We start from the raw sequence: 25,352 nt of genomic DNA, 5'->3' as shown, positions 1-25,352 counted from the left end.
ATCCGGGCGAAAGTTTCACCCCAATCGGAGTTACAGATCTCCAGATATAAAGGAAACGCTGAAGGGGCAAAAACAGAGAACGCAGAAACAGAGAGATAGATCCAATATCGGAGGGGCTCTCGCCCCTCCCACGCCATGGGAGCCAAGGACCAGAGGGGAAACCCTTCTCCCATCTAGGGATAAGGTCAAGGAAGAAGAAGAAGAAGAAGGGGGGCTCTCTCCCCCTTGCTTCCGGTGGCGCCGGAACGCCGCCGGGGGCCATCATCATCACCACAATCTTCACCAACACCACCGCCATCTTCACCAACATCTCCATCACCTTCCCCCATCTATATTCAGTGGTCCACTCTCCCGCAACCCGCTGTACCCTCTACTTGAACATGGTGCTTTATGCTTCATATTATTTTCCAATGATGTGTTGCCATCCTATGATGTCTGAGTAGATTTTCGTTGTCCTATTGGTGGTTGATGAATTGCTATGATTGATTTAATTTGCTTGTGGTTATGTGCTGTCCTATGGTGCCCATCATATGAGCACGCGCGTGGATCACACCATAGGGTTAGTTGTATGTTGATAGGACTATGTATTGGAGGGCTAGAGTGACAGAAGCTTCCACCTAGCATAGAAATTGATGTATACGAGATTGAAGGGGGACCAATATATCTTAATGCTATGGTTGGGTTTTACCTTAATGAGCATTAGTAGTTGCGGACTACTTGGTAATAGTTCCAATCATAAGTGCATAGAATTCCAAGGCAGGGATGACATGCTAGCAGTGGCCTCTCCCACATAAAACTTGCTATCGGTCTAGTAAAGTAGTCAATTGCTTAGGGACAATCCCACCACTCCTACCACCACTTTCCCACACTCGCTTTATTCACTTTATTGCATCTTTATATAAAAAGCCCCTACTTTTTATTTACGTGTTCTTCATTATCTTGTAAACCTATCCTATCACACCTACAAAGTACTTCTAGTTTCATACTTGTTCTAGGTAAAGCGAATGTCAAGCGTGTGTAGAGTCGTGTCAGTGGCCGATAGGACTTGAGAGAGTATTTGTTCTACCTTCAGCTCCTCGTTGGGTTCGACACTCTTACTTATGGAAAGAGGCTAAAACTATCCTGTATACTTGCGGGTTATCATGACATTTTTCTGGCGCCGTTGCAGGGGAGTAATAGCATGGGGTGAATATTCTCGTGTGTGCTTGTTTGCTTTATCACTAAGTAATTTTTATTTGTTGTCCTTAGTTGTTTTCTATCTTTAGTTATGGGTAGGAAACGCAAAATACCAAAAAAGTTAGTTGTACCTACAGCTCCAATGGTTGAAGAACCACTCAAAATCTATCACACTACTGAAGCTTTTTACTTGGATCATCTTCGATCCCTATGTGCTCGTGCTGAAACCCCAAATAGCTTAGTTGAGGGCAAATCTTTAGATGAGCATGCTTGTTATGTGCGACACCATATATCTAAAAAAGGGAAACTATTATGGGATCAAATTCAACATTTGCAATGCTATGCTTGGAATTTATGTGAAATATATGATGTTACTTGTTGTTCTAAAAACCCTAAGAAACACCTTCCCTACCAATGTGAGTTTATTGATAATGGAATCGTATCTTCATATGCTAAGGGTGTTTATAATTACTATGATGTTCAACAAATTGAAGAATTTGTTGCTTTTAAGGGTGCTTTTGAAATTGCTTCTTTGATTCAAAAGTATGATGCTACTCTTTACAAATCTGAAAGTTTTGCCATACTTGAATATTGTTATGATAATTATGCTTCTAATGCCTATGTTATACCTTGAGAAATTCTTCGCTGTCCAAGAAGAGACTAATATTTGGCAGGAAGCTATGGAAGAAGAAATTGATGAAACTATGAGCTCATTGGATGAAAAAGATGATGAGGAGAGAGAAGAACAAAAGGAGGAAGAGCGGATTAGCTACCCGTGCCCACCTTCTAATGAGAGTAACTCTTCAACTCATACATTGTTTAATTTCCCTTCGTGCTTACCGAAGGATGATTACTATGATGATTGCTATGATCCCGTTGATTCTCTTGAAATATCCCCTTTTGATGATGCTTGCTATGCTTGTGGCCAAGATGCCAATATGAATTATGCTTATGGAGATGAACTTGCTATAGTTCCTTATGTTAAACATGAAATTGTTGCTATTGCACCCACACATGATAGTCCTATTATCTTTTTGAATTCTCCCTACTACACTATATCGGGGAAGTTTGCGCTTAGTAAGGATTATATTGATGGGTTGCCTTTTACCATTGCACATGATGATTTTGATAGATATAATATGCATGTGCTTTCTGCTCCTACTTGCAATTATTATGAGAGAGGAACTACATCTCCGCCTCTTTATGTTTCCAACATGATAGAATTGCAAGAAACTACTTATACTATGCATTGGCCTTTACTTGGTGAGCATGAATTTTTCTTTTATGACATGCCGATGCATAGGAAGAGAGTTAGACTTCGTCATTGCTTGATATATGTTATTTTGTGCTCACTACTAAATTACAAATCATTGTTAATTAAAATGGGCTTTGATATACCTTGGGATCCGGGTGGATTCATTACTTGAGCACTATATGCCTAGCTTAATGGCTTTAAAGAAAGCGCTGCCAGGGAGACAACCCGGAAGCTTTAGAGAGTCATTTATTTCTGTTGAGTGCTTTTATATAGTTTTAAAACAAAAAAATAAAGAGGGGAACCTAAAAACTTTTCAAAAAGGAAAGTGAAAGTGAGAAAGACAAGCATTGTTGAAGTGGGAGCTAGCCTTGAACTTTGTTCATGCTCACGGAAACTTTGTGAATCTTGATTACAGAAAATTTTAATCAAAAATAATTATCCCCTTGTACAATTCCATTGTATTATAAAAATAATGTGTCAAGGTTTGCCTTTAGGATGTTTACAATGCTTGTTGGTTTGTACGGTGCAGGACAGAAACTTTGGCTGTAGTGCGTGATTTTACATTTTTAATTGGAACGACAATTGGTTCTAATTCCTTTTGCACTGTCTTGATATAAAACTTGTTTATTTTTCCTAATTTTGGTAGAATTTTTGGGGTACCAGAAGTATGGTGGATATTCAGATTGCTACAGTCTATTCTGTTTTTGATAGATTCTGTTTTTGATGCATAGTTTGCTTGTTTTGATGAATCTATCAATTTATATCAGTGGATTAAGCCATGAAAAAGTTATATTACAGTAGACACAATGCAAAAAAAAATTTGAATTGGTTTTCAACAGTACTTATAGTGGTGATTTTCTTTATTAACTAACGGATCTTACCGAGTTTTCTGTTGAAGTTTTGTGTGGATGAAGTGTCTAAACGAGGAGGTCTCGATATGAGGAAAAGGAAGAGAGGCAAGATATCAAGCTTGGGGATGCCTGAGGCACCCCAAGTAAATATTCAAGGAGACTCAAGCGTCTAAGCTTGGGGATGCCCCGGAAGGCATCCCTCTTTCTTCAACAAGTATCGGTATGTTTTCGTATTCGTTTCGTTCGTGCATTATGTGCAAGTCTTGGAGCGTCTTTTGCATTTAGTTTTCACTTTTCTTTTATGCACCATGCTGGTATGAGATAGTCCTTGGTTGATTTATAGAATTCTCTTTGCACTTCACTTATATATTTTGAGTGTGTCTTTATAGAATGCTTCATATGCTTCACTTATATCATTTGAAGTTTGGATTGCCTTTTTCTCTTCACATAGAAAACCGCCATTTGTAGAATGCTCTTTTGCTTCACTTATATATGTTAGAGCGTGGGCATATCTTTTGTAGAAAGAATCAAACTCTCTTGCTTCACTTATATCTATTTAGAGAGATGACAGGAATTGGTCATTCACATGGTTAGTCATAAAATCCTACATAAACTTGTAAGATCGCTGAATATGATATGTTTGATTCCTTGCAATAGTTTTGCGATATAAAGGTGGTGATATTAGAGTCGTGCTAGTTGAGTAATTGTGAAATTGAGAAATACTTGTGTTAAGGTTTTCAAGTCCCGTAGCATGCACGTATGGTGAACCGTTATGTAACGAAGTTGGAGCATGAGGTGCTCTTTGATTGCTTTCCTTATGAGTGGCAGTCGGGGACGAGCGATGGTATTTTCCTACCAATCTATCCCTCTAGGGGCATGCGTAGTAGTACTTTGCTTCGAGGGCTAAGTAGGCTTTTGCAATAAGTATATGAGTTCTTTATGACTAATGTGAGTCCATGGATTATACGCACTTTTACCTTTCCATCATTGCTAGCCTCTTCGATACCGTGCATTGCCCTTTCTCACCTCGAGAGTCGGTGCAAACTTCGTCGGTGCATCCAAACCCTGTGATATGATATGCTCTATCACACATAAGCCTCCTTATATATTCCTCAAAATAGCCACCATACCTACCTATTATGGCATTTCCATAGCCATTCCGAGATATATTGCCATGCAACTTCCATCATCATCATATACATGACTTGAGCATTTATTGCCATATTGCTTTGCATGATCGTAAGATAGCTAGCATGATGTTTTCATGGCTTGTCCGTTTTTTTGATGTCATTGCTATGCTAGATCATTGCACATCCCGGTACACCGCCGGAAGCATTCATATAGAGTCATATCTTTGTTCAAGATATCGAGTTGTAATATTGAGTTGTAAGTAAATAAAAGTGTGATGATCATCATTATTAGAGCATTGCCCCAGTGAGGAAAGGATGATGGGGACTATGATTCCCCCACAAGTCGGGATGAGACTCCGGACTTTATGAAAAATAAAAGAGGCCAAAGAAGCCCAAATAAAAAGAGAGGCCAAAGAAGCCCACCAAAAAGAAAGAGAAAAATAAAAAAGAAATGAAAAATAAAAAAAATGAAAGAAAAAGAGAGAAGGGGCAGTGTTACTATCCTTTTACCGCACTTGTGCTTCAGAGTAGCACCATGTAATTCATATAGAGAGTCTGTTGAGTTATCAGTTCCATATACTAGTGGGAATTTTCATTATAGAACTTGGCTTGTATATTCCGATGATGGGCTTCCTCAAACGCCCGAGGTCTTCATGAGCAAGCAAGTTGGATGCACACCCACTTAGTTTCCAGTTTGAGCTTTCATACATTTATAGCTCTTAGCACATCCGTTGCATGGCAATCCCTACTCCTCGCATTGACATCAATTGATGGGCATCTCCATAGCTCGTTGATTAGCCGCGTCGATGTGAGACTTTCTCCCTTTTTGTCTTCTCCACATAAACCTCCACACTAATATTCTATACCACCATAGTGCTATGTCCATGGCTTGCGCTCATGTATTGCGTAAGAGTTGAAAAAGCTGAAGCGCGTTAAAAAGTATGAACCAATTGCTCGGCTCGTCATCGGGGTTGTGCATGATGGGAGTATTTTGTGTGACGAAGATGGAGCATAGCCAGACTATATGATTTCGTAGGGATGAGCTTTCTTTAGCTATGTTATTTTGATAAGACATAATTGCTTGGTTGGTATGCTTGAACTATTATTGTTTTTATGTCAAATGATATGCTATTGCTTTGAATCACTCGTGTCTTAATATTCATGCCATGATTAGACACATGATCAAGATTATGCTAGGTAGCATTCCACATCAAAAATTATCTTTTTATCATTTACCTACTCGAGGACGAGCAGGAATTAAGCTTGGGGATGCTGATACGTCTCCGTCGTATCTATAATTTTTGATTGTTCCATGCCAATATTCTTCAACTTTCATATACTTTTTGGCAACTTTTTATACTATTTTTGGGACTAACATATTGATCCAGTGCCCAGTGCCAGTTCCTGTCTGTTGTATGTTTTATGTTTCGCAGAAAACCAATATCAAACAGAATCCAAATGGGATAAAACCGGACAGAGAATTATTTTGTAATATTTGGGATTTTCCGGAGGAAGAATTAATGCGAAACGGTGTCCGGGGTGGCCACGAGACAGTGGGGCGCGCCCTCCCCCCGGGGCGCGCCCTGGACTCTCATGGGCCACTCGTAAGGCGGTTTACGCCCTTCTTTTGCCGCAAGAAAGCTAATTTTATGAGAAAAATCTGGGCGAAAGTTTCACCCAAATCGGAGTTACGGATCTCCAGATATAAAGGAAAAGTGAAGGGGCAGAAACAGAAAACGCAGAAACAGAGAGATAGATCCAATCTCGGAGGGGCTCTCACCCCTCCCACGCAATGGGAGACAAGGACCAGAGGGGAAACCCTTCTCCCATCTAGGGAGAAGGTCAAGGAAGAAGAAGAAGAAGGGAGGCTCTCTTCCCCTTCCTTCCAGTGGTGCCGGAACACCGCCGGGGGCCATCATCATCACCGCGATCTTCACCAACACCACCACCATCTTCACCAACATCTCCATCACCTTCCCCCATCTATATTCAGCGGTCCACTCTCCCTCAACCCGCTGTACCCTCTACTTGAACATGGTGCTTTATGCTTCATATTATTTTCCAATGATGTGTTGCCATCCTATGATGTCTGAGTAGATTTTCGTTGTCCTATTGGTGGTTGATGAATTGCTATGATTGATTTAATTTGCTTGTGGTTATGTTGCTGTCCTATGGTGCCCATCATATGAGCGCGCGCGTGGATCACACCATAGGGTTAGTTGTATGTTGATAGGACTATGTATTGGAGGGCTAGAGTGACATAAGCTTCCACCTAGCATAGAAATTGATGCATACGGGATTGAAGGGGGACCAATATATCTTAATGCTATGGTTGGGTTTTACCTTGATGAACGTTAGTAGTTGCGGACTGCTTGCTAATAGTTCCAATCATAAGTGCATAGAATTCCAAGGCAGGGATGACATGCTAGGAGTGGCCTCTCCAACATAAAACTTGCTATCGGTCTAGTAAAGTAGTCAATTGCTTAGGGACAATTCCACCACTCCTAACACCACTTTCCCACACTCGCTTTATTTACTTTATTGCATATTTATATAAACAGCCCCTACTTTTTATTTACGTGTTCTTTATTATCTTGCAAACCTATCCTATCACACCTACAAAGTACTTCTAGTTTCATACTTGTTCTAGGTAAAACGAACGTCAAGCGTGCGTAGAGTCGTGTCAGTGGCCGATAGGACTTGAGAGAGTATTTGTTCTACCTTTAGCTCCTTGTTGGGTTCGACACTCTTACTTATCGAAAGAGGCTACAACTATCCCTTATACTTGCGGGTTATCAACCACCACGTGGCCCGGACAAAGCGGCAACTCAAGCCGAACACCAGCCCGTACCTCGCGGTAAGGGAAAAGACATAACAGCTCGGGGTCATACATATGACCTGCGGCATGACCTAGAAAACAAAGCAGGTCAGACCAGATCGATCTACAGATCACGGGGACGTGCCCAGACGCGCAACTACGGCCGTCTAGCCGGACGTGGCAAACACAACCACGCCTGGACCGAGCACCGCAGACAAACTCCATCTGAGCTATGTCGCAACGTGGCCTAACATAGAGGCGCCGCACACCCCCTCGGCTTCACTGATGAAGTAATGGAACATGAATTCTCGGAGGGGTTTAAACCCATGAATATAGAATCATACGATGGAACAACAGACCCCGCAGTATGGATTGAAGATTTCCTCCTCCATATCCACATGGCCCGCGGTGATGACATCCACGCCATCAAATACCTCCCACTAAAACTAAAGAGGCCAGCGCGACACTGGCTGAACAACCTCCCCGAGAAGTCCATCGATAGTTGGGAAGACTTGGAAGACGCCTTCCACAATAACTTCCAAGGTACATATGTTCGGCCTCCGGACGCCGATGACCTAAGTCACATCATCCAGCATCCCGGGGAGTCTGCCAGGAAGCTCTGGATTAGGTTCTTAATCAAAAAGAACCAAATTGTCGATTGTCTGGACGCCGAAGCCCTCGTGGCCTTTAAACATAGCGTCCGAGATGAGTGGCCCACCCGCCACCTCGGTCAAGAAAAACCAAGATCCATGGCTACCCTTACCACCCTGATGACCCGTTTTTGCGTGGGAGAAGACAACTGGCTCGCTCATAGAAGCAACAACACCGTTGGTCCGGGTACTTCCAAAGTTCGAGACGGCAACGGCAAGCCACGACACAATAAACACAAGCGCCACAATAACAATGAAGGAACGCAAGATATGGCAGTCAAAGCCGGATTTAGTGGTTCCAAACCTGGTGAACGGAAAAAGCCATTCAAGGCAAACAGAGACGGACCATCCAATTTAGACAAGATACTCGATCAGCCCTGCCAGATTCATGGCACCCCCATTAAACCAGCCAATCACACCAATAGGAGGTGTTGGGTTTTTAAACAAGTCGGCAAGCTTAATGCCGAACACAAGGTGAAGGGGCCGCCTAGTGACAACGATGATGAAGAGACTCGCTAGCCAAACACCGGGGGTCAGAAGCAATTCCCCCCGAAGTAAAGACAGTGAACATGGTATACGTGATGCACATCCCTACAGGGGACTGCAAGCGCACACTACGGGACGTCGGCGCCATAGAGCCAGCCGCCCCAAAATTAAGCCAATGGGCGACCCGCCCGATCACTTTTGATCGCAAGGACCACCCAGCCAGTATCCTTCATGAAGGTCTGGCAGCTCTCATCCTTGATCCAATTATCGATGGGTTCCATCTCACGAAAGTCCTTATGGACAGCGGCAGTAGCCTTAATCTATGATACGTCTCCGTCGTATCTATAATTTTTGATTGTTCCATGCCAATATTCTACAACTTTCCTATACTTTTGGCAACTTTTTATATTATTTTTGGGACTAACATATTGATCCAGTGCCCAGTGCCAGTACCTGTTTGTTGCATGTTTATGTTTCGCAGAAAACCCATATCAAACGGAGTCCAAACGGGATAAAAATGGAAGGAGAATATTTTCAGAATATTTGTGATATTTGGGAAGAAGAATCAACGCGAGACGGGGCTCGAGGGGGCCACGAGGCAGGGGGCGCACCCCTGACCCTCGTGGGCACCCCGTAAGGCGGTTGCTACTCTTCTTTTGCCGCAAAAAAGCTAATTTTTAGAAAAAAATCTTGTCAAAGGTTTCAATCCAATCGGAGTTACGGATCTCCGGATATATAAGAAACAGTGAAAGGGCAGAATACCAGAGCGCAGAAACAGAGAGAGACAGAGAGACAGATCCAATCTCAGAGGGGCTCTCGCCCCTCCCACGCCATGGAGACCATGGACCAGAGGGGAAACCCTTCTCCCATCTAGGGAGAAGGTCAAGGAAGAAGAAGAAGAAGGGGGGCTCTCTCCCCCTCGCTTCCGGTGGCGCCGGAACACCGCCGGGGCCATCATCATCACCGTGATCTACACCAACACCTCCGTCATCTTCACCAACATCTCCATCACCTTCCCCCATCTATATTCAGCGGTCGACTCTCCCGCAACCCGCTGTACCCTCTACTTGAACATGGCGCTTTATGCTTCAGATTATTATCATATGATGTGTTGCCATCCTATGATGTCTGAGTAGATTTTTGTTATCCTATCGGTAATTGGTGAATTGCTATGATTGGTTTAATTTGCTTGTGGTTATGTTGCTTTCCTATGGTGCTCTTGTTGGAAATATGCCCTAGAGGCAATAATAAAAGCATTATTATTATATTTCCTTGTTCATGATAATTGTCTTTATTCATGCTATAATTGTGTTATCCGAAAATCGTAATACATGTGTGAATAACAGACACCAACATGTCCCTAGTGAGCCTCTAGTTGACTAGCTCGTTGATCAACAGATAGTCATGGTTTCCTGACTATGGACACTGGATGTCATTGATAACGAGATCACATCATTAGGAGAATGATGTGATGGACAAGACCCAATCCTAAACATAGCACAAGATCGTATAGTTCGTTTGCTAGAGTTTTCGAATGTCAAAGTATCTTTTCCTTAGACCATGAGATCGTGTAACTCCTGGATACCGTAGGAGTGCTTTGGGTATGCCAAACGTCACAACGTAACTGGGTGACTATAAAGGTAGACTACGGGTATCTCCGAAAGTGTCTGTTGGGTGACATGGATCAAGACTGGGATTTGTCGCTCCGTATGACGGAGAGGTATCACTGGGCCCACTCGGTAATGCATCATCATAAGGAGCTCAGAGTGACCAAGTGTCTGGTCACGGGATCATGCATTACGGTACGAGTAAAGTGACTTGCCGGTAACGAGATTGAACGAGGTATTGGGATACCGACGATCGAATCTCGGGCAAGTAACATATCGATGGACAAAGGGAATAGCGTACGGGATTGATTGAATCCTCGACATCGTGGTTCATCCGATGAGATCATCGTGGAGCATGTGGGAGCCAACATGGGTATCCAGATCACGCTGTTGGTTATTGACCGGAGAGTCGTCTCGGTCATGTCTGCTTGTCTCCCGAACCCGTAGGGTCTACACACTTAAGGTTCGGTGACGCTAGGGTTATGAAGATATGTATATGCAGAAACCCGAATGTTGTTCGGAGTCCCGGAAGAGATCCCGGACGTCACGAGGAGTTCCGGAATGGTCCGGAGGTAAAGAATTATATATAGGAAGTGCTGTTTCGGGCATCGGGACAAGTTTCGGGGTTATCGGTATTGTACCGGGACCACCGGAGGGGTCCCGTGGGCCCACCGGGTGGGGCCACCTGTCCCGGGGGGCCACATGGGCTGTAGGGGGTGCGCCTTGGCCTAGATGGGCCAAGGGCACCAGCCCCTATAGGCCCATGCGCCTAGGGTTTCCACCATGGAAGAGTCCATGTGGTGGAAGGCACCCCTAGGTGCCTTGGGGGGGAGGGAAACCTCCCCTTGGCCGCCGCCCCCCTAGTAGATCTCATCTACTAGGGCCGGCGCCCCCCCATGGCACCCCTATATATAGTGGGGGGGAGAGGAGGGATTTCACACCAGCCCCTGGCGCCTCCCTCTCTCCCCGTTACGTCTCTCCCTCGTAGTCTTGGCGAAGCCCTGCTTCTGTGACCCCCTGCATCCACCACCACGCCGTCGTGCTGCTGGATCTTCATCAACCTCTCCTTCCCCCTTGCTGGATCAAGAAGGAGGAGACGTCTCCCGTCCCGTACGTGTGTTGAACGCGGAGGTGCCGTCCGTTCGGCGCTGGTCATCGGTGATTTGGATCACGTCGAGTACGACTACAGCATCACCGTTCTTTTGAACGCTTCTGTGCGCGATCTACAAAGGTATGCAGATGCATCTAATCACTCGTTGCTAGATGAACTCCTAGATGATCTTGGTGAAACGAGTAGGAAAATTTTTGTTTTCTGCAACGTTCCCCAACAGTGGCATCATGAGCTAGGTCTATGCGTAGTTCTTCTTGCGCGAGTAGAACACAATTAGTTGTGGGCGTGGATTTGTCAACCTTCTTGCCGTTACTAGTCCTTTCTTGCTTTAGCGGTATTGTGGGATGAAGCGGCCCGGACCAACCTTACACGTACGCTTACGTGAGACCGGTTCCACCGACTAACATGCACTAGTTGCATAAGGTGGCTGGAGGGTGTCTGTCTCTCCCACTTTAGTTGGAGCGGAATCGATGAACAGGGTCCTTATGAAGGGTAAATAGAAGTTGACAAATCACGTTGTGGCTTTAACGTAGGTAAGAAGACGTTCTTGCTAGAACCCTAATTCAGCCATGTAAAACTTGCAACAACAATTAGAGGACGTCTAACTTGTTTTTGCAGCAAGTGGTTTGTGATATGATATGGCCAAAGTTGTGATGAATGATGAATGATCTATATGTGATGTATGAGATGTTCATGCTATTGTAATAGGATTCACGACTTGCATGTCGATGAGTATGACAACCGGCAGGAGCCATAGGAGTTGTCTTTATTCTTTTAATGACCTGCGTGTCATCGAGAAACGCCATGTAAATTACTTTACTTTATTGCTAAACGCGTTAGCCATAGTAGTAGAAGTAATAGTTGGCGAGCAACTTCATGGAGACACGATGATGGAGATCATGATGATGGAGATCATGGTGTCAAGCCGGTGACAAGATGATCATGGAGCCCCAAGATGGAGATCAAAGGAGCTGTGTGATATTGGCCATATCATGTCACGTTTATTATTTGATTGCATGTGATGTTTATCATGTTTTTCATCTTGTTTACTTAGAACGACGGTAGTAAATAAGATGATCCCTCACAATAATTTCAAGAAGTGTTCCCCCTAACTGTGCACCGTTGCGACAGTTCGCTGTTTCAAAACACCACGTGATGATCGGGTGTTTTATTCAGACGTTCACATACAACGGGTGTAAGACAGATTTACACATGCAAACACTTAGGTTGACTTGACGAGCCTAGCATGTACAGACATGGCCTCGGAACACAGAAGACCGAAAGGTCGAGCATGAGTCGTATAGAAGATACGATCAACATGAAGATGTTCACCGATGTTGACTAGTCCGTCTCACGTGATGATCGGACACGGTCTAGTTAACTCGGATCATGTAATACTTAGATGACTGGAGGGATGTCTAATCTAAGTGGTAGTTCACTAATAATTTGATTAGTTGAACTTAATTATCATGAACTTAGTCTAAAATCTTTGCAATATGTCTTGTAGATCAAATGGCCAACGTAGTCCTCAACTTCAACGCGTTCCTAGAGAAAACTAAGCTGAAAGACGATGGCAGCAACTATACGGACTGGGTCCGGAACCTGAGGATCATCCTCATAGCTGCCAAGAAAGATTATGTCCTATAAGCACCGCTTGGTGACGCACCCGTTCTCCCTGCAGAACAAGATGTTATGAACGCTTGGCAGGCACGTTCCGATGACTACTCCCTCGTTCAGTGCGGCATGCTTTACAGCCTAGAGCCGGGGCTCCAAAAGCGTTTTGAGAGACATGGAGCATATGAGATGTTCAAAGAGCTGAAAATGGGTTTCCAAGCTCATGCCCGGGTCGAGAGATATGAAGTCTCCGACAAATTCTTCAGCTGTAAGATGGAGGAAAACAGTTCTGTCAGTGAGCACATACTCACTATGTCTGGGTTGCATAACCGCTTGACTCAGCTGGGAGTTAATCTCCCGGATGATGCGGTCATTGACAGAATCCTCCAGTCGCTTCCACCAAGCTACAAGAGCTTTGTGATGAACTTCAATATGCAGGGGATGGAAAAGACCATTCCTGAAGTATTTGCTATGCTGAAATCAGCAGAGGTAGAAGTCAGGAAGGAACATCAAGTGTTGATGGTCAATAAAACCACTAAAGTTCAAGAAAGGCAAGGGTAAAAAGAACTTCAAGAAGGACGGCAAGGAGGTTGCCGCGCCCGGCAAGCAAGCTGCCGGGAAGAAGCCAAAGAATGGACCCAAGCCCGAGACTGAGTGCTTTTATTGCAAGGGAAGCAGTCACTGGAAGCGGAACTGCCCTAAATACTTAGCGGATAAGAAGGCCGGCAAAACAAAAGGTATATGTGATATACATGTAATTGATGTGTACCTTACTAGTGCCCGTAGTAGCTCCTGGGTATTTGATACCGGTGCAGTTGCTCATATTTGTAACTCAAAGCAGGGGCTGCGGAATAAGCGGAAACTAGCAAAGGACGAGGTGATGATGCGCGTCGGGAATGGTTCCAAGGTCAATGTGATCGCCGTCGGCACGCTGCCTCTGCATCTCCCTTCGGGATTAGTATTAAACCTTAATAATTGTTATTTAGTGCCAGCTTTGAGCATGAACATTGTATCGGGATCTCGTTTAATTCGAGATGGCTACTCTTTTAAATCTGAGAATAATGGTTGTTCCATTTTTATGAGAGATATGTTTTATGGTCATGCTCCTATGGTGAATGGTTTATTCCTTATGAATCTCGAACGTGATGCTACACATGTTCATAATGTGAGTACCAAAAGAAGTAAGGTTGATAATGATAGTCCCACATACCTGTGGCACTGCCGCCTTGGTCACATAGGTGTCAAACGCATGAAGAAGCTCCATGCTGATGGACTTTTAGAGTCTCTTGATTATGAATCATTTGACACGTGCGAACCATGCCTTATGGGTAAAATGACCAAGACTCCGTTCTCAGGAACAATGGAGCGAGCAACCGACTTATTGGAAATCATACATACCGATGTGTGCGGTCCAATGAGTGTTGAGGCTCGCGGTGGCTATCGTTATGTTCTCACCCTCACTGATGATTTAAGTAGGTATGGGTATATCTACTTAATGAAACACAAGTCTGAAACCTTTGAAAAGTTCAAGGAATTTCAGAGTGAGGTTGAAAATCAACGTGACAGGAAAATCAAGTTTCTGCGATCAGATCGTGGAGGAGAATACTTGAGTCACGAGTTTGGCACACACTTAAGAAAATGTGGAATAGTTTCACAACTCACGCCGCCTGGAACACCTCAGCGTAATGGTGTGTCCGAACGTCGTAATCGCACTCTATTAGATATGGTGCGATCTATGATGTCTCTTACCGATTTACCGCTTTCCTTTTGGGGCTATGCTTTAGAGACTGCCGCATTCACTTTAAATAGGGATCCGTCGAAATCCGTTGAGATGACACCGTATGAATTATGGTTTGGGAAGAAACCTAAACTGTCGTTTCTAAAAGTTTGGGGATGCGATGCTTATGTCAAGAAACTTCAACCTGAAAAGCTCGAACCCAAATCGGAAAAATGCGTCTTCATAGGGTACCCAAAAGAAACTATTGGGTACACCTTCTACCTCAGATCCGAAGGCAAGATCTTTGTTGCCAAGAATGGGTCCTTTCTGGAGAAAGAGTTTCTCTCGAAAGAAGTAAGTGGGAGGAAAGTAGAGCTTGATGAAGTATTACCTCTTGAACCGGAAAATGGCGCAACTCAAGAAAATGTTCCTGAGGTGCCAGCACCGACTAGAGAGGAAGTTAATGATAATGATCAAGATACTTCTGATCAAGCTCCTACTGAAATTCGAAGGTCCACAAGGACACGTTCCGCACCAGAGTGGTACGGCAACCCTGTCTTGGAAATCATGCTGTTAGACAATGGTGAACCTTCGAACTATGAAGAAGCGATGGCGGGCCCGGATTCCGACAAATGGCTAGAAGCCATGAAATCCGAGATAGGATCCATGTATGAAAACGAAGTATGGACTTTGACTGACTTGCCCGTTGAGCGGCGAGCCATAGAAAATAAATGGATCTTTAAGAGGAAGACAGACGCGGATGGTAATGTGACCATCTATAAAGCTCGACTTGTCGCTAAGGGTTATCGACAAGTTCAAGGGGTTGACTACGATGAGACTTTCTCACCGGTAGCGAAGCTGAAGTCCGCCGAATCATGTTAGCAATAGCCGCATTCTATGATTATGAAATATGGCAAATGGACGTCAAAACGGCATTCCTTAATGGTTTCCTTAAGGAAGAATTGTATATGATGCAGCCGGAAGGTTTTGTCGATCCTAAGAATGCTGACAAAGTGTGCAAGCTTCAACGCTCGATTTATGGGCTGGTGCAAGCATCTCGGAGTTGGAACATTCGCTTTGATGAGATGATCAAAGCGTTTGGGTTTACACAGACTTATGGAGAAGCCTGCGTTTACAAGAAAGTGAGTGGGAGCTCTGTAGCATTTCTCATATTATATGTAGATGACATACTTCTAATGGGAAATGATATAGAACTCTTGGACAGCATCAAGGCCTACTTGAATAAAAGTTTTTCAATGAAGGACCTTGGAGAAGCTGCTTATATATTAGGCATCAAAATCTATAGAGATAGATCGAGACGCCTCATAGGTCTTTCACAAAGCACATACCTTGATAAGATATTGAAGAAGTTCAATATGGATCAATCTAAGAAGGGGTTCTTGCCTGTGTTACAAGGTATGAAATTGAGCTCAGCTCAATGTCCGACCACGGCAGAAGATATAGAAGAGATGAGCGTCATCCCCTATGCCTCAGCCATAGGTTCTATTATGTATGCCATGCTGTGTACCAGACCTGATGTTAACCTTGCCGTAAGTTTGGTAGGAAGGTACCAAAGTAATCCCGGCAAGGAACACTGGACAGCGGTCAAGAATATCCTGAAGTACCTGAAAAGGACTAAGGAAATGTTTCTCGTTTATGGAGGTGACGAAGAGCTCGTCGTAAAGGGTTACGTCGATGTTAGCTTCGACACAGATCTGGATGACTCTAAGTCACAAACCGGATACATGTATATTTTGAATGGTGGGGCAGTAAGCTGGTGCAGTTGCAAGCAAAGCGTCGTGGCGGGATCTACATGTGAAGCGGAGTACATGGCAGCCTCGGAGGCAGCACATGAAGCAATATGGGTGAAGGAGTTCATCACCGACCTAGGAGTCATACCCAATGCGTCGGGGCCGATCAAGCTCTTCTGTGAAAACACTGGAGCTATTGCACTTGCCAAGGAGCCCAGGTTTCACAAGAAGACAAGGCACATCAAGCGTCGTTTCAACTCCATTCGTGAAAATGTTCAGGATGGAGACATAGAGATTTGTAAAGTACATACGGACCTGAATATAGCACATCCGTTGACTAAACCTCTCCCTAGAGCAAAACATGATCAACACCAGAATTCCATGGGTGTTCGATTCATCACAATGTAACTAGATTATTGACTCTAGTGCAAGTGGGAGACTGTTGGAAATATGCCCTAGAGGCAATAATAAAAGCATTATTATTATATTTCCTTGTTCATGATAATTGTCTTTATTCATGCTATAATTGTGTTATCCGGAAATCGTAATACATGTGTGAATAACAGACACCAACATGTCCCTAGTGAGCCTCTAGTTGACTAGCTCGTTGATCAACAGATAGTCATGGTTTCCTGACTATGGACACTGGATGTCATTGATAACAAGATCACATCATTAGGAGAATGATGTGATGGACAAGACCCAATCCTAAACATAGCACAAGATCGTATAGTTCGTTTGCTAGAGTTTTCGAATGTCAAAGTATCTTTTCCTTAGACCATGAGATCGTGTAACTCCCGGATACCGTAGGAGTGCTTTGGGTATGCCAAACGTCACAACGTAACTGGGTGACTATAAAGGTAGACTACGGGTATCTCCGAAAGTGTCTGTTGGGTGACATGGATCAAGACTGGGATTTGTCACTCCGTATGACGGAGAGGTATCACTGGGCCCACTCGGTAATGCATCATCATAATGAGCTCAGAGTGACCAAGTGTCTGGTCACGGGATCATGCATTACGGTACGAGTAAAGTGACTTGCCGGTAACGAGATTGAACGAGGTATTGGGATACCGACGATCGAATCTCGGGCAAGTAACATATCGATGGACAAAGGGAATAGCGTATGGGATTGATTGAATCCTCGACATCGTGGTTCATCCGATGAGATCATCGTGGAGCATGTGGGAGCCAACATTGGTATCCAGATCCCGCTGTTGGTTATTGACCGGAGAGTCGTCTCGGTCATGTCTGCTTGTCTCCCGAACCCGTAGGGTCTACACACTTAAGGTTCGGTGACGCTAGGGTTATGAAGATATGTATATGCAGAAACCCGAATGTTGTTCGGAGTCCCGGATGAGATCCCGGACGTCACGAGGAGTTCCGGAATGGTCCGGAGGTAAAGAATTATATATAGGAAGTGCTGTTTCGGGCATCGGGACAAGTTTCGGGGTTATCGGTATTGTACCGGGACCACCGGAGGGGTCCCGTGGGCCCATCGGGTGGGGCCACCTGTCCCGGGGGGCCACATGGGCTGTAGGGGGTGCGCCTTGGCCTAGATGGGCCAAGGGCACCAGCCCCTATAGGCCCATGCACCTAGGGTTTCCACCATGGAAGAGTCCATGTGGTGGAAGGCACCCCTAGGTGCCTTGGGGGGGGGGGAGGGAAACCTCCCCTTGGCCGCCGCCCCCCCTAGTAGATCTCATCTACTAGGGCCGGCGCCCCCCATGGCACCCCTATATATAGTGGGGGGGGAGAGGAGGGATTTCACACCAGCCCCTGGTGCCTCCCTCTCTCCCCGTTACGTCTCTCCCTCATAGTCTTGGCGAAGCCCTGCTTCTGTGACCCCCTGCATCCACCACCACGCCGTCGTGCTGCTGGATCTTCATCAACCTCTCCTTCCCCCTTTCTGGATCAAGAAGGAGGAGACGTCTCCCGTCCCGTACGTGTGTTGAACGTGGAGGTGCCGTCCGTTCGGCGCTGGTCATCGGTGATTTGGATCACGTCGAGTACGACTACATCATCACCGTTCTTTTGAATGCTTCCGTGCGCGATCTACAAAGGTATGTAGATGCATCTAATCACTCGTTGCTAGATGAACTCCTAGATGATCTTGGTGAAACGAGTAGGAAATTTTTTGTTTTCTGCAACGTTCCCCAACAGCTCTCCATGTCGTGCAAGCGTGAGGCTTCCCCGCTGTAGGGTTTGCAATATGTTTATGGTTTGCTTATTGTCTATGTTGCGTGAGTGACTGAAACACGAACACGGATAAGTGGGTCATGGCGTATGGGAATAAAGAGGACTTGCTACTTTAATGCTATGGTTGGGTTTTACCTTAATGATATTTAGTAGTTGCGGATGCTTGCTAGAGTTCTAATCATAAGTGCATATGATCCAAGAAGAGAAAGTATGTTAGCTTATGCCTCTCCCACATAAAACTTGCTATCGGTCTAGTAAAGTAGTCAATTGCTTAGGGACAATTCCGCAACTCCTACCACCACTTTTCCACACTCGCTATACTTACTTTATTGCTTCTTTATCTAAACAGCCCCTACTTTTTATCTACGTGCTCTTTATTATCTTGCAATCCTATCCAACAACACCTACAAAGTACTTCTAGTTTCATACTTGTTCTAGGTAAAGCGAACGTTAAGCGTGCGTAGAGTTGTATCGGTGGTCGATAGAACTTGAGGGAATATTTGTTCTACCTTTAGCTCCTCGTTGGGTTCGACACTCTTACTTTTCGAAAGAGGCTACAATTGATCCCCTATACTTGTGGGTTATCAAGACCTTTTTCTGGCGCCGTTTCCAGGGAGTCATAGCGTGGGTGAATATTCTCGTGTGTGGTTGTTTGCTTTATCACTAAATAATTTTTATTTACTATTCTTAGTTGTTTTCTATCTTTAGTTATGGGTAGGAAACGCAAAAACCCAAAAAAAATTAGTTGTACCCACTACACCAATGGTTGAAGAACCACTCAAAATCTATCACACTCCTGAAGCTTTTTACTTGGATCATCTTCGATCCCATTGTGCTCGTGCTGAAACCCCAACAAGCTTAGTTGAGGTCAAATCTTTAGATAAGCATGCTTGTTATGGGCGACACCGCTTATCTCAAAAAGGGAAACTTTTACTGGAGCAAATTCATTGTTTGCAATGCTATGCTTGGAATTTATGTCAAATATATGATTTTACTTGTTGTTCTGAAGACCCTAAGAAACACCTTCCCTACCAATGTGAGTTTAATGATAATGGAATCGTATCTTTGTATGCTAAGGGTGTTTATAATTACTATGATGTTCAACAAATTGAAGAATTTGTTGCTTTTAAGGGTGCTTATGAAATTGCTTCTTTGATTGGAAAGTATGATGCTACTCTTTACAAATCTGAAATTTTTGCCATACTTAAGTATTGCTATGATAATTATGCTTCTAATCCTTATATTAAACCATATATTGAGGACTCCTCCGCTGTCCAAGAAGAGACTAATATTTTGCAGAAGTCGATGGAAGAAAAAATTGATGAAACTGTGAGCTCATTGGATGAAAAAGATGATGAGGAGAGCGAAGAACAAAAGGAGGAAGAGCGGATTAGCTACCCGTTCCCACCTTCTAATGAGAGAAACTCTTCAACTCATACATTGTTTAATTTCCCTTCGTGCTTACCGAAGGATGAATGCCATGATGATTGTTATGATCCCGTTGATTCTTTTGAAATATCCCTTTTTGATGATGCTTGCTATGCTTGTGGCCAAGATGCCAATATGAATTATGCTTATGGAGATGAAATTGCTATAGTTCCTTATGTTAAACATGAAATTGTTGCTATTGCACCCATGCATGATAGTCCTATTATCTTTTTGAATTCTCCCAACTACACTATATCGGAGAAGTTTGCAATTATTGAGGATTATATCGATGGGTTGCCTTTTACCATTGCACATGATAATTTGATGAATGTAATATGCATGTGCTTTCTGCTCCTACTTTCAATTATTATGAGAGAGGAACTATATCTCCGCCTCTTTATGCTTACAACACGATAGAATTGCAAGAAACTGCTTATACTATGCATTGGCCTTTACTTGGTGTGCATGAATTGTTCTTTTATGACATGCCGGTGCATAGGAAGAGGCTTAGACTTTGTTGTTGCTTGATATATGTTACTTTGTGCTCACTACTAAATCACAAATCACTGTTAATTAAAATTGGCTTGATATAACTTGGGATCCGGGTGGGTCCATTACTTGAGCACTATATGCCTAGATTAATGGCTTTAAAGAAAGCGCTGCCAGGGAGACAACCCGGAAGTTTTAGAGAGTCATTTATTTCTGTTGAGTGCTTTTATATAGTTTAAAAACAAAAAAATAAAGAGGGGAACCCAAAACTTTTTCAAAAAGGAAAGTGAAAGTGAGAAAGACAAGCATTGTTGAAGTGGGGGAGCTCCTTGAACTTTGTTCATGCTCACGGAAACTTTGTGAATCTTGATTACAGAAACTTTTCAACAAAAATAATTATCCCCTTGTACAATTCCATTGTATTATAAAAATAATGTGCCAAGGTTTGACTTTAGTATGTTTACAATGCTTGTTGGTTTGTGCGGTGCATGGCAGAAACTTTGGCTGTAGTGCGCGATTTTACATTTTTTTTACTGGAACGTCAAACGGTTCTGAAACTTTTTGCATTGTATTTATATACAAAGTTTTTATTTTTACTAATTGTGGTAGAATTTTTGGGGTACCATAAGTATGATGAATGTTCAGATTACTACAGACTGCCATGTTTAAGACAGATTCTGTTTTTGATGCATAGTTTGCTTGTTTAGATGAAAGTATCAATTTATATCAGTGGATTAAGCCATGGAAAAGTTATATTACAGTAGCTACAATGCAAAAACAATATATTAATTGGTTTACAACAGTACTTAGAGTAGTGATTTGCTTTATTATACTAACGGATCTTACCGAGTTTTCTGTGGAAGTTTTGTGTGGATGAAGTGTTCGAAGATCGAGGAGGTCTCGATATGAGGAAAAGGAGGAGTGGCAAGAGCTCAAACTTGGGGATGCCCAAGGCACCCCAAGTAAATATTCAAGGAGACTCAAGCGTCTAAGCTTGGGGATGCCCCGGAAGGCATCCCCTCTTTCTTCAACAAGTATTGATATGTTTTCGAATTCGTTTCGTTCATGCGATATGTGCAAATCTTGGAGCGTCTTTTGCATTTAGTTTTCACTTGTTTTTTATGCACCATGCTGGTATGAGATAGTCCATGGTTGATTTATAGAATGCTCATTGCACTTCACTTAAATCTTTTGAGTATGGCTTTATAGAATGCTTCATGTGCTTCACTTATATCATTTGAAGTTTGGATTCCCTGTTTCTCTTCACATAGAAAACCGCCATTTGTAGAATGCTCTTTTGCTTCACTTATATTTGTTAGAGCGTGGGCATATCTTTTGTAGAAAGAACTAAAATCTCTTGCTTCACTTATATCTATTTAGAGAGATGACAGGAATTGGTCATTCACATGGTTAGTCATAAAATCATACATAAAACTTGTAGATCACATAATATGATATGTTTGATTCCTTGCAATAGTTTTGCGATATAAAGGTGGTGATATTAGAGTCGTTCTAGTTGAGTAATTGTGAAATTGAGAAAATACTTGTGTTGAGGTTTGCAAGTCCCGTAGCATGCACGTATGGTAACTGTTGTGTGACAAATTTGAAGCATGGGGTGTTTCTTTGATTGTCTTCCTTATGAGTGGCGGTCGGGGACGAGCGATGGTCTTTTCCTACCAATCTATCCCCCTAGGGGCATGCGTAGTAGTACTTTGCTTCGAGGGCTAATAAACTTTTGCAATAAGTATATGAGTCCTGTATGACTAATGTGAGTCCATGGATTATATGCACTCTCACCCTTCCATTATTGCTAGCCTCTTCGGTATTGTGCATTGCCCTTTCTCACCTCGAGAGTCGGTGCAAACTTCGCCGGTGCATCCAAACCCCGTGATATGATATGCTCTGTCACACATAAGCCTCCTTATATCTTCCTCAAAACAACCACCATACCTACCTATTATGGCATTTCCATAGCCATTCCGAGATATATTGCCATGCAACTTCCATCATCATCATCATATACATGACTTGAGCATTTATTGTCATATTGCTTTGCATGATCGTAAGATAGCTAGCATGATGTTTTCAAGGCTTGTCCGTTTTTTGATGTCATTGCTACGCTAGATCATTGCGCATCCCGGTACACCGCTGGAGGCATTCATATAAGAGTCATATCTTTGTTCTAGGTATCGAGTTGTAATATTGAGTTGTAAGTAAATAATGTGTGATGATCATCATTATTAGAGCATTGCCCCAGTGAGGAAAGGATGATGGAGACTATGATTCCCCCACAAGTCGGGATGAGACTCCGGACTTTATGAAAAATAAAAGAGGCCAAAGAAGCCCAAATAACAAAAAGAGGCCAAAGAAGCCCACCAAAAAAAATATAAAAAAATGAGAGAAAAAGAGAGAAGGGGCAATGTTACTATCGTTTTACCACACTTGTGCTTCAGAGTAGCACCATGGTCTTCATGTAGAGAGTCTCTTGAGTTATCACTTTCATATACTAGTGGGAATTTTCATTATAGAACTTGGCTTGTATATTCCGATGATGGGCTTCCTCAAATGCCCGAGGTCTTCATGAGCAAGCAAGTTGGATGCACACCCACTTAGTTTCCAGTTTGAGCTTTCATACACTTATAGCTCTTAGTGCATCCGTTGCATGGCAATCCCTACTCCTCGCATTGACATCAATTTATGGGCATCTCCATAGTCCGTTGATTAGCCACGTCGATGTGAGACTTTCTCCCTTTTTGTCTTCTCCACATAAACCTCCACCATCATATTCTATTCCACCTATAGTGCTATATCCATGGCTTACGCTCATGTATTGCGTGAGGGTTGAAAAAGCTGAAGCGCGTTAAAAAGTATGAACCAATTGCTCGGCCTATCATCGGGGTTGTGCATGATGGTTGCATTTTGTGTGACGAAAATGAAGCATGGCCAAACTATATGATTTGTAGGGATAAGCTTCTTTGGCTATGTTATTTTGATAAGACATAATTGCTTGGTTAGCATGCTTGAAGTATTATTGTTTTTATGTCAAACGATAGACTATTAATTTGAATCACTCGTGCCTTAATATTCATGCCATGATTAGATATATGATCAAGATTATGCTAGGTAGCATTCCACATCAAAAATTATCTTTTTATCATTTACCTACTCGAGGACGAGCAGGAATTAAGCTTGAGGATGCTGATATGTCTCCCTCGTATCTATAATTTTTAATTGTTCCATGCCAATATTCTACAACTTTCATATACTTTTGGCAACTTTCTATATTATTTTTGGGACTAACATATTGATCCAGTGCCCAGTGCCAGTTCCTGTTTGGTGCATGTTTTATGTTTCACAGAAAACCCATATCAAACGGAGTCCAAACGGGATAAAAACGGACAGAGAATATTTTTGAATATTTGTGATATTTTGGAAGAGGAATCAATGCAAGACGGTGCCCGAGGGGGCCACGAGTCAGGGGGGCGCGCCCCTGACCCTCGTGGGCACCCCATAAGGCGGTTGCTGCTCTTCTTTTTCTGCAAGAAAGCTAATTTTTAGGAAAAAAATCGTGGTGAAGGTTTCAATCCAATCGGAGTTACGGATCTCCGGATATATCAGAAACGGTGAAAGGGCAGAATACCAGAGCGCAGAAACAGAAAGAGACAGAGAGACAAATCCAACCTCAGAGGGGCTCTCACCCCTCCCACGCCATGGAGACCATGGACTAGAGGGGGAACCCTTCTCCCATCCAGGTAGAAGGTCAAGGAAGAAGAAGAATAAGGGGGCTCTCTCCCCCTCGCTTCCGGTGGCGCCGTAACACCGCCGGGGCCATCATCATCACCGCGATCTACACCAACACCTCCGTCATCTTCACCAACATCTTCATCACCTTCCCCCATCTATATTTAGCGGTCTAGACTCCCACAACCCACTGTACCCTCTACTTGAACATGGTGCTTTATGCTTCATATTATTATCCAATGATGTGTTGCCATCCTATGATGTCTGAGTAGATTTCCGTTGTCCTATCGGTAATTGGTGAATTGCTATGATTGGTTTAAGTTGCTTGTGGTTTGATGACCCACAAGTGTAGGGGGTCTATCGTAGTCCTTTCGATAAGTAAGAGTGTCGAACCCAACAAGGAGCAGAAGGAAATGACAAGCGGATTTCAGTAAGGTATTCTCTGCAAGCACTAAAATTGTAGGTAACACATAGTTTTGTGATAAGATAATTTGTAATGGGTAACAAGCTATGAAAGTAAATAAGGTGCAGCAAGGTGGACCAATCCTTTTTGTAGCAAAGGACAAGCCTGGACAAGTTATTATAATGAGAAAAGCGCTCCCGAGGACACATGGGAATTATCATCAAGCTAGTTTTCATCACGTTCATATGATTCACGTTCGTTACTTTGATAATTTGATATGTGGGTGGACTGGTGCTTGGGTACTGCCCTTTCTTGGACAAGCATCCCACTTATGATTAACCCCCAATGCAAGCATCTGCAACTACAAAAGAAGTATTAAGGTGAACCTAACCATAGCATGAAACATATGGATCCAAATCAGCCCCTTACAAAGCAACTCATAAACTAGGGTTTAAGCTTCTGTCACTCTAGCAACCCATCATCTACTTATTATTTCCCAATGCCTTCCTCTAGGCCCAAATAATGGTGAAGTGTCATGTAGTCGACGTTCACATAACACCACTAGAGGAGAGACAACATACATCTCATCAAAATATCGAACGAATACCAAATTCACATGACTACTAATGGCAAGACTTCTCCCATGTCCTCAGGAACAAACGTAACTAACTATTCACAAAGCATACTCATGTTCATAATCAGAGGGGTATTAATATGCATTAAGGATCTGAACATATGATCTTCCACCAAATAAACCAATTAGCATCAAGTAATCAACACTACTAGCAACCCACAGGTACCAATGTGAGGTTTTGGTACAAAGGTTCGATACAAGAGATGATTTAGGGTTTGATAGGAGATGGTGCTGGTGAAGATGTTGATGGATATTGACCCCCTCCCGATGAGAGGATCATTGGTGATGACGA

This window comes from Triticum aestivum, chromosome 2B (genome assembly GCF_018294505.1).
Source record: "Triticum aestivum cultivar Chinese Spring chromosome 2B, IWGSC CS RefSeq v2.1, whole genome shotgun sequence".
Lineage (NCBI taxonomy): Eukaryota > Viridiplantae > Streptophyta > Magnoliopsida > Poales > Poaceae > Triticum > Triticum aestivum.
This window is presented reverse-complemented; position numbering follows the sequence as displayed.